The following is a 7,825-nucleotide window of genomic DNA, read 5'->3' as shown; positions in this document are numbered from 1 at the left end:
CTTACAAATCTTCAAAGTTAGCCATACATATCATGTTTGTAGGGTTTGCTGTATTTACCATTCTTCTCTTTCAGGGTCTTCTACAAAAGTGTTCCCTTCAGATGATAACCACTAGGGCCCTCCTTTAGAATGTGCCACGAAGACGTTCCTTTCCAGAGATCGCAAAAAATACTTCCATTTCTTAGATTACCGCAAAGGCTTCCATTTCTTAGATTGCCACAAAGGCTTCCATTTTTTGACATGTTCACGATAGGGATTCTCCTAGACTCATATTACGTGAGGTTTGCCCCTCATCGTCTTGGGTCACGCAGAAAACTTCATTTGGTAATAACCTTCTTTTAGTTATTTCCATATGATGCCATAACCTACCAGTTATGGTATTATACGATATGGTCTTTCCATTAAGAAACCATAGCCCACCAGCTATGGTCTTACACAATATGGTGCCATGGAATTTTTTAGAGAATTGTGTTTAAAGTCCCGACAAACTCCTTTAGACGACTCTGCGGAGACACACACAGCTCACTTAACAGATTTTTTGTGCTTTAATACCATACAGAAATTAACATACATTTTATTTCACATCATCTCATTCATTCCAGAAGCACTTATACAATTTATTTCATCATTGGAACATCCATTTCATACTTAACCTATTAGATTCGTAACGAACTATACATGCATGACTCATTTAGCGTTCATAGTCTGACTGTCATCTATAGAAACATAACAAATACTACCTTACATACGAGGGTCGGCTTATGGACTCACCTAAGATCCATGAATGACAGCTTGGTCTTTAGATCCCAAACATCCAACACGAAAACTCAGTAATCACTGCTTATAAGACATAGAGATACATCATATAATTTTTTATTATGATCAGAAGCCCCGTTAACTTTCATTCAAAGCCCTACTTCTTCATTTACTATCTACACTCATAAATAGACTTACTCAATCAGAAGTCCATATGCAAGTCTAGATTACTTACCCTAAACATGAAACAACCATCTACATAAACTCCGATCCTGGATTTTAGCTTAGCAAGAAAGATCCTTAATCAGCTCTAAAGCAAGACATAAATGGTGTTTCAAACAGAAGGAAGAAGATAACTCTCTCTTTTTCTCTTTCTAAAGCTTATATCAAGATGTATATATATTTATATAGAAAACACATGGTTCTATAGTAGAACTTAACACGTGTCATCAACCTTCAACACTACCCTCTTAGAGGTTAACAATTGTAAGGAGACGTATACAAGAGTCCATAATCTTTACATATCTTTGATTTACCCTATCATTCATTCCTGACCATCTTGTTAGAATGTAACTTACATAGTAACTAGGCAAACTTGACATACCTTACCTTTGGCAATATCTTCATTACTTAAAGAACCCTTAATACTCTTACCATGCCCTTCATTTTTGCATATCTACACCCTCTAGAGAACATTTTTTTTACCTTATACTCTATTATCAACTAAACTCCCCAAGTATATGCCAAATGCATCAATTGGGTGAATAGGACCACGCCACTCAGATTCCTTTGGGCTACTTGTCCAACGTATGACTCGCCAATTTTGGGTGTTACATCTCAATTGTTTAATGAATCCTATTTATAGGTTTATGGTTGGACGTCATCCCTAGCCCTAGTTCTGCTGACGTTTTTACATTAAATTTCATTATGCGGACCAAAATGCCCTCAGCTCGTTAATTCTTCACATATAGTGTAACAACCAATTTTTAGTGGTATCAAAAATAGTGGTTTTGAGGCCATATTTCCAATTAAAAAGTTAGTAAATATTATTTATTTAATATTTAAAAGTCCATATCATTTTCATATTAAAATTTGGTTAAGAAAATTTAATGTTTGAATAGTTAATTAAGTAAAAAGGGCTAAATTGTAAAACTGCGAAGTTAATTACTATAGTTTAATTTGTATTAAATAGATGTAAAAGCATAATATGATGGCCTATTATGGAAAATATACCTATTTTAAACAAAGTGGACGTTTTGGTGTTGTATTATATGAAATATGATTAATTTTAAAGGGTAAACTTGTAATTTAATAAATTAACATAATTAAAATAAAAAAAAGATGAAATGGCCATCATAATTTTCCTTTCACTTTGAAAAAAAAGACCTAAACTCCATAGCTTGAAGGTAGCAAGCTTTCGACCAACATTTCTTCTCTTGCATTGTATGATTTTTAAGTCCATTTTTAGTAAACTTTATGTTTTTGAGGTCGTTGTAGCTTAACCTAGCTCACCCATGGACTAATTCATAAAACTGTTAAAATATTAGGGACTTAACATGAATTAATTATAGGTGTTTTTGAAGTTAGTTAGATTCATGAGCTTGATGGTTAAATAGGAACATTTTGTGAAGTAATTTTGGTTGGTTCTGAATATAAGGATTAAATTGTTATAGTATTGAAATTGGCATGGTTTAATTATAAAAATTTAGTTGTTAAGGGCTACAGAGTGACTATAATAAATTTGGCTTAAGGTTTTTTGGGTTAATTGTGTAAATTTTGTAAGTTTTGATATAGGGACTAAATTGCATAAAGGGTGAAATTTTAGGGTAAAATTGTAAAATGTTAATAAAAGGACTTATATGCATAATTTTATTATTTAAGCTATTTTAAATTTTTAATTTAATGAAAATTATTATTTAGATCAAGAAACAAATCAACCAAACACCAATTGTTGAAAAACAAAATTAGCAAAGTAGGCATCCGTGTCGCGTTCGTAACTATTTTTATTAGGTAAGTTCGTATGTTGTTTAAACTTATTAATTGTTGGTTTTTGGTGATATTTTAAATATTATTCATGTTATGAATGAGTTAAATTGATTGATATATGGCAATTAGTGAATTGGACTAAATTGTAGTATTAGCTAAATTGATGATTATGTCTAAAAAATGGGAACTATATAGATGTGTACTTTTAATGGTATAATGTGAATAAAGTTAAATGATTTGGATGTGTAATGTGGCCCATATAAACCTCGTGAATGCTTAGGATACAAATGACATGTCATTAGGGTTATTTACTATTTTGGGTGCTAGCCTTTGTTGTCCTAGCGATGGTTGAGGTCCTGCATTTGTTGTAGATTCTCCATAGCTCATGTTAGCAGCATCATGTAGCCTAATATCCTGACCCACAGCTCGTGTGAGTAGGCCCATTTTATTAGCTTGTGTGAGCATCGTTCCTATGTATCCGACGTTATTTCAGTTAGTTCATCGGGTGAAAAATGAATAAACGAAAATGGTGATATGAAATGGATATATGAAATGATTATATGGAAATATATGTGAATTTATTATTTAAAATGGAAATATGAAATGTTAAATGAATATGTGATGATTGGTTTATGTACTAAATGTGTTTACGTGTATATGTTTGATGACATCATAAAGTTACATGTTTCATATATGAACTCCTAACCTTGTGAGAATTGTGATGTGTAAAGGTCACTAATGAACTCATGACCATGATTATGAATTAACTTGTAAAATGTTTAAATTACATCCTTTACTGTAAGTTAAACTTTAAGTTTATTATGAACTTACTAAGCAATGATTTTCTTACGTTTGTTATGTTTGATTTCCTTGTAGATTATCGAAACTTTTGGTCAGTTGGAAGTCAAGTCGGACCTTACACAATCCATTTATCTACCCAGTAGTTAGTTCAATCATTTTGGTTTGGTTATAAATGGAATGTACTAGGAGTTTTTAAGTATAAATATATATAAATTAGTTTCCTTATGTTTGGTTATGTAAAGATGAATATGTACTTAATTGGCGCTTTTGGCATAAATATGTCCATATATATATACATGCATATGATCAAGTTGATTAATGCTTAGTGTGATTGGTTTGAGGTATGTTTGGGTGTTATGGTAAGAGTGTTAGGTACTTGATGGTGAATGATGAATGTGTATGGTTTAATGCTTGAATTGTGGTGCCAATGAGGGCATATTGGTTAGGCACTTAGGTTGGATGAATTTTTGTATGTTTTGGCATGTTTTGTTCTGTTTTGAATAGATAAATATGGATGGAAATGGCATGGCTTGGAACCTAAGATATTGTAGTTGAAATGGCTTGGGTTTGAAGTTATTTAGGTGTACACGGTCTGTCACAAGGCTGTGTGCCACACACGGTCACCCCACACGATCATGTGGCCTATTTAATTTTTGGTGCAGGATTGACCACACGGTCTCAGAGAGTTACACGTCCTAGCGACACGGCCGTGTGACCGTAAGTTACAAGGACTCAAGTTGTTACACAGTTTGTCCATACGAACATGTTTTTGAGCCACACGGTTTAGGTTCTATCACATGGCCTAGGCCGTGTGGCCGTGTGGCCGTGTGACCCCTGTTATCAGTTTTTACCATTTTTTTTGTTTTGTTTTAGATTAGTCCATACTTGTTTCTAAACTAATTTTAGGGTTTCGTAAGCTCGATTAAGTCTCGTTTTAGTATTTATGCTATGAATAATGAATGCTTATTAATTTTTTATGCTTAAATAAATATTTGGATTGTGATAATGTATTATCGGTCTTGTTAACTATTGTAATATCTCATAACCTTAATCTGACAATAGAGATGGGTTAGGGGTGTTACATACAGGGCCGGTGTCGTGACATTCTCTACCTTATGTCACGACATTGATGGCAGTTTGCTTGACTCAATCTCAGATTTCGGGCTGTGTCGTGACATCCTTTAGCTATGTCGCAACACCGAAGACAGTCTTGCTGTTTTCGTATTCTGCTCACTATGTTGCAACATCAAACCTCAATGTTGCAAAATGGCGACCAGTCTCATGTTCTCCTACCTTTGAATGGTGTCCTGCACACTCACTAAACGCGTTAGCCTTTCCTTAGGCCTACTTTGGCCCCTAACGACTCAAATGACACTTTTTATTATTTGAGGCTAAAAGTGAAAATCTAAATAAAAAATAATAAAATTACTTATATTCAAGCTTCTTACGTAAGAAAACTAGTTTAATCTACTACAACGAGTTGCGACAAACCAAACTCACCCATAATTAAGTCAATTCTTGTCCTCAAGTAAGAAAATAGAAAAACTAAAATAAAAGATGACTATTGAGAAAATATAATACAAGAACAAGTTTTGGGAAACATAATTAAACTAATCATACGTACATGTAATTCTGGCATGATATATAAACGACTTACCGTTCTTAGTTTCAAACACCTAAGTTCAATATATTACAAGTATATAAACAACAATGTTCTCAAATATTTTGATCCATCGATAAATCATATAGGTAATTTGATTATCCTAGCAGAATACAAGTAGTCATCATTGTAATTACTTGATATAATGTCCTTTCATGAATAGAGTTACCAAGGTCACATAGGACTTTTCGGCTTGTAACATTTTGAGGCTTAAGGTTGGTATGAAATTAAACAAAAGGAGCATCAAAACAATTTCAAGCATGAAAGTAGTTTGACACATCGTATTGTCCCCTATTCACCCCTTTAATAACCCTTTCCCGCTCACCACCTTATTTCTCCTTTTCTCACCTTTCTTATTTTCCATGTAGGAAGTCACAACATAATAAAGTAACTACGGCCAACTCACAAGTTTTTGTGCACTAATGACTAAATTTTCTAATTTTGTGACTTTTTTTTACTCACTTTTGATTTTTTTTCAACATTTCTAATTTTCTAATTTTCTAAATTTCTAAGTTTTTCATTGTTCAAGTACTTTTTCTACTTATTTTTACATTTTCTGGATTTTCTTTTGTTTCATACATTTTTGGCTAGACCTATAATTACTCTATCATACTACTTCTTCCTACTCCACTCTTATTTTTACAAAACCACCATGATGTATCTACCTATCCCTCAATACGTTTGACCAAATGTCTAAATTCGTGCATTTTAGGGACCAAAGAAAAAGAGTAAGTACAAATTTGCATTTTGGCTTGGGTTTTGCATAAAAGTTCATCAAGAAGTGTTTTCTGACTCAAAATTTGGTATTAAGGATTAATGAATAAGGTTAGCTTTTTGGCTCTGGGTTATACCAAACAATGCCTTAGGTCAACCCTAGGTATCTTAATATTCCTAAATTTAACCAATCAAACAATTACAATTTTAACCATTTATCATACATACTAGTATGCTCGTTTCCTTGTATTCTCTATTTCATTTGGTGTATTCAAATACTTAATGCCTATTTACAGTGTAATATATAGAACTTATTAGTCTAATGACTGAAAATTTAAAATCATTCACAATCATGTGAAATTTACACTAAACACAATCGACCTATATACATGCTCCTAACCAATCACTTATATTTCTACAAGCTCAGGCACACTTTTGACAAGAACAATAAAAGAAAAAGCATAAAAATAAATTTCCTATATTACGTCCCACACTTTAGATAGCACATTGTCCCTAATGTGCAACCCTTAAATAGATAAGTAACGAAGCTACCCGGTTGATCGTGACATTGCTGTAGTATTCTAGTGGGTGTTTCGTTTCTTGTTCGTTGAAGGCTCGTAAATGTCGTGCTTATTTCATGTGAGGTTCCTGCATAGAAAATTCAAAACGAGAATATATATATATTCATTTATTGTTAATCCTACTCCTAAAACAATAAAATAAAAATCATCCTAATTAATTGTTTTACAATCCCAAAAATAATTAAAATTTTTATTAATCGTTAGAATCATCAAAGTGGGGTGATTGCCACCCTCCATTGGTATTTTTCCTTGGCTCGAGATATGGCCTCGAGAGGAGCCTCCACCCAACAAATGTGTTTGTCCAGTTGGGCTACGAATGTCAGACCCTCTCTGTGTAGATTGTTGCGACTGAAATACTGCCTCATAGTCATCATCTGCCTCCTGTGGGGAATCTTTCTCTCTAGCTTCATCTTCCTCCTCTTCTTCACTTCTACTTCCTTCCTCATCTTCACTCTCTTGCTCCTCGGATCTAGTATGGGATGGACTGGACTTGTGTTTTGTTTGGCAAATAATTTGGTATTCTAATATGTTTCGTTGCGCAAACTCCTAAATTACTAGGCCCATTTCTTACATCCATTTGATCATTATTCAAATCTCGAAATCTATGTCATTAAAAGTGTCTAAACCCGTATTATCAAGAAAATTAGTTTCATAGTATTGAACATTATAAAACTCACAAATTTCCCAAGGAGTAACATGTACCACATTACTTCTTACTGTTACGGTTTCCCAAATGACACTATATGGTCTCATCATCTCCTGATCCTTGAAGGATGCATAGAACTCTTGGACTACGTGGATAACATTTTTTTCTTTGGGAGTTACAGAAAAACGCTCCCATCTATAATACCGAACTAATGCCCAAATTTCTTTACAAAAAATCATCAATGGTTCGAACCCAATTTCTTGAATAAATGTCTTTCCTTGTAGCTCGAGAAAATACTTTTTGGCATTTGGGCTTTGAATTTTCAAGGGATCCGAAAACAACGGTGCCTTTTTCTCAATAGTTCTTCTACACTTTCTAGGAGGCATTTTTAATAGTCTTTAAACTAGAAGACTAATCGAAATCAAACAATATATTTCAACAAACAAAAGAACAATGCAATGGAATACTGAAGATAGGAACCCTTAACCCCAGTTTGAAAATTCACGATTCTTCACGAAAGTGTGTTGTAACTGTCTCGCTGGTGTGATGCTTTTATCCCTGTACAACATAGAATGCAAGAAGAGAAAGAAGCTTTGTAGCAAAAATTAGAAAGAAAAAGAAAAGAGGGTTTTTGGGGATTTAATAGTTTAGGAGGTTTTAGAGAGGGTTTAATGTCAGGGA

This window comes from Gossypium raimondii, chromosome 4 (assembly GCF_025698545.1).
Source record: "Gossypium raimondii isolate GPD5lz chromosome 4, ASM2569854v1, whole genome shotgun sequence".
In the NCBI taxonomy this organism is placed as follows: Eukaryota; Viridiplantae; Streptophyta; class Magnoliopsida; order Malvales; family Malvaceae; genus Gossypium; species Gossypium raimondii.
The sequence above is the reverse complement of the archived record's forward strand: the minus strand, read 5'-3'. Positions refer to the sequence as shown.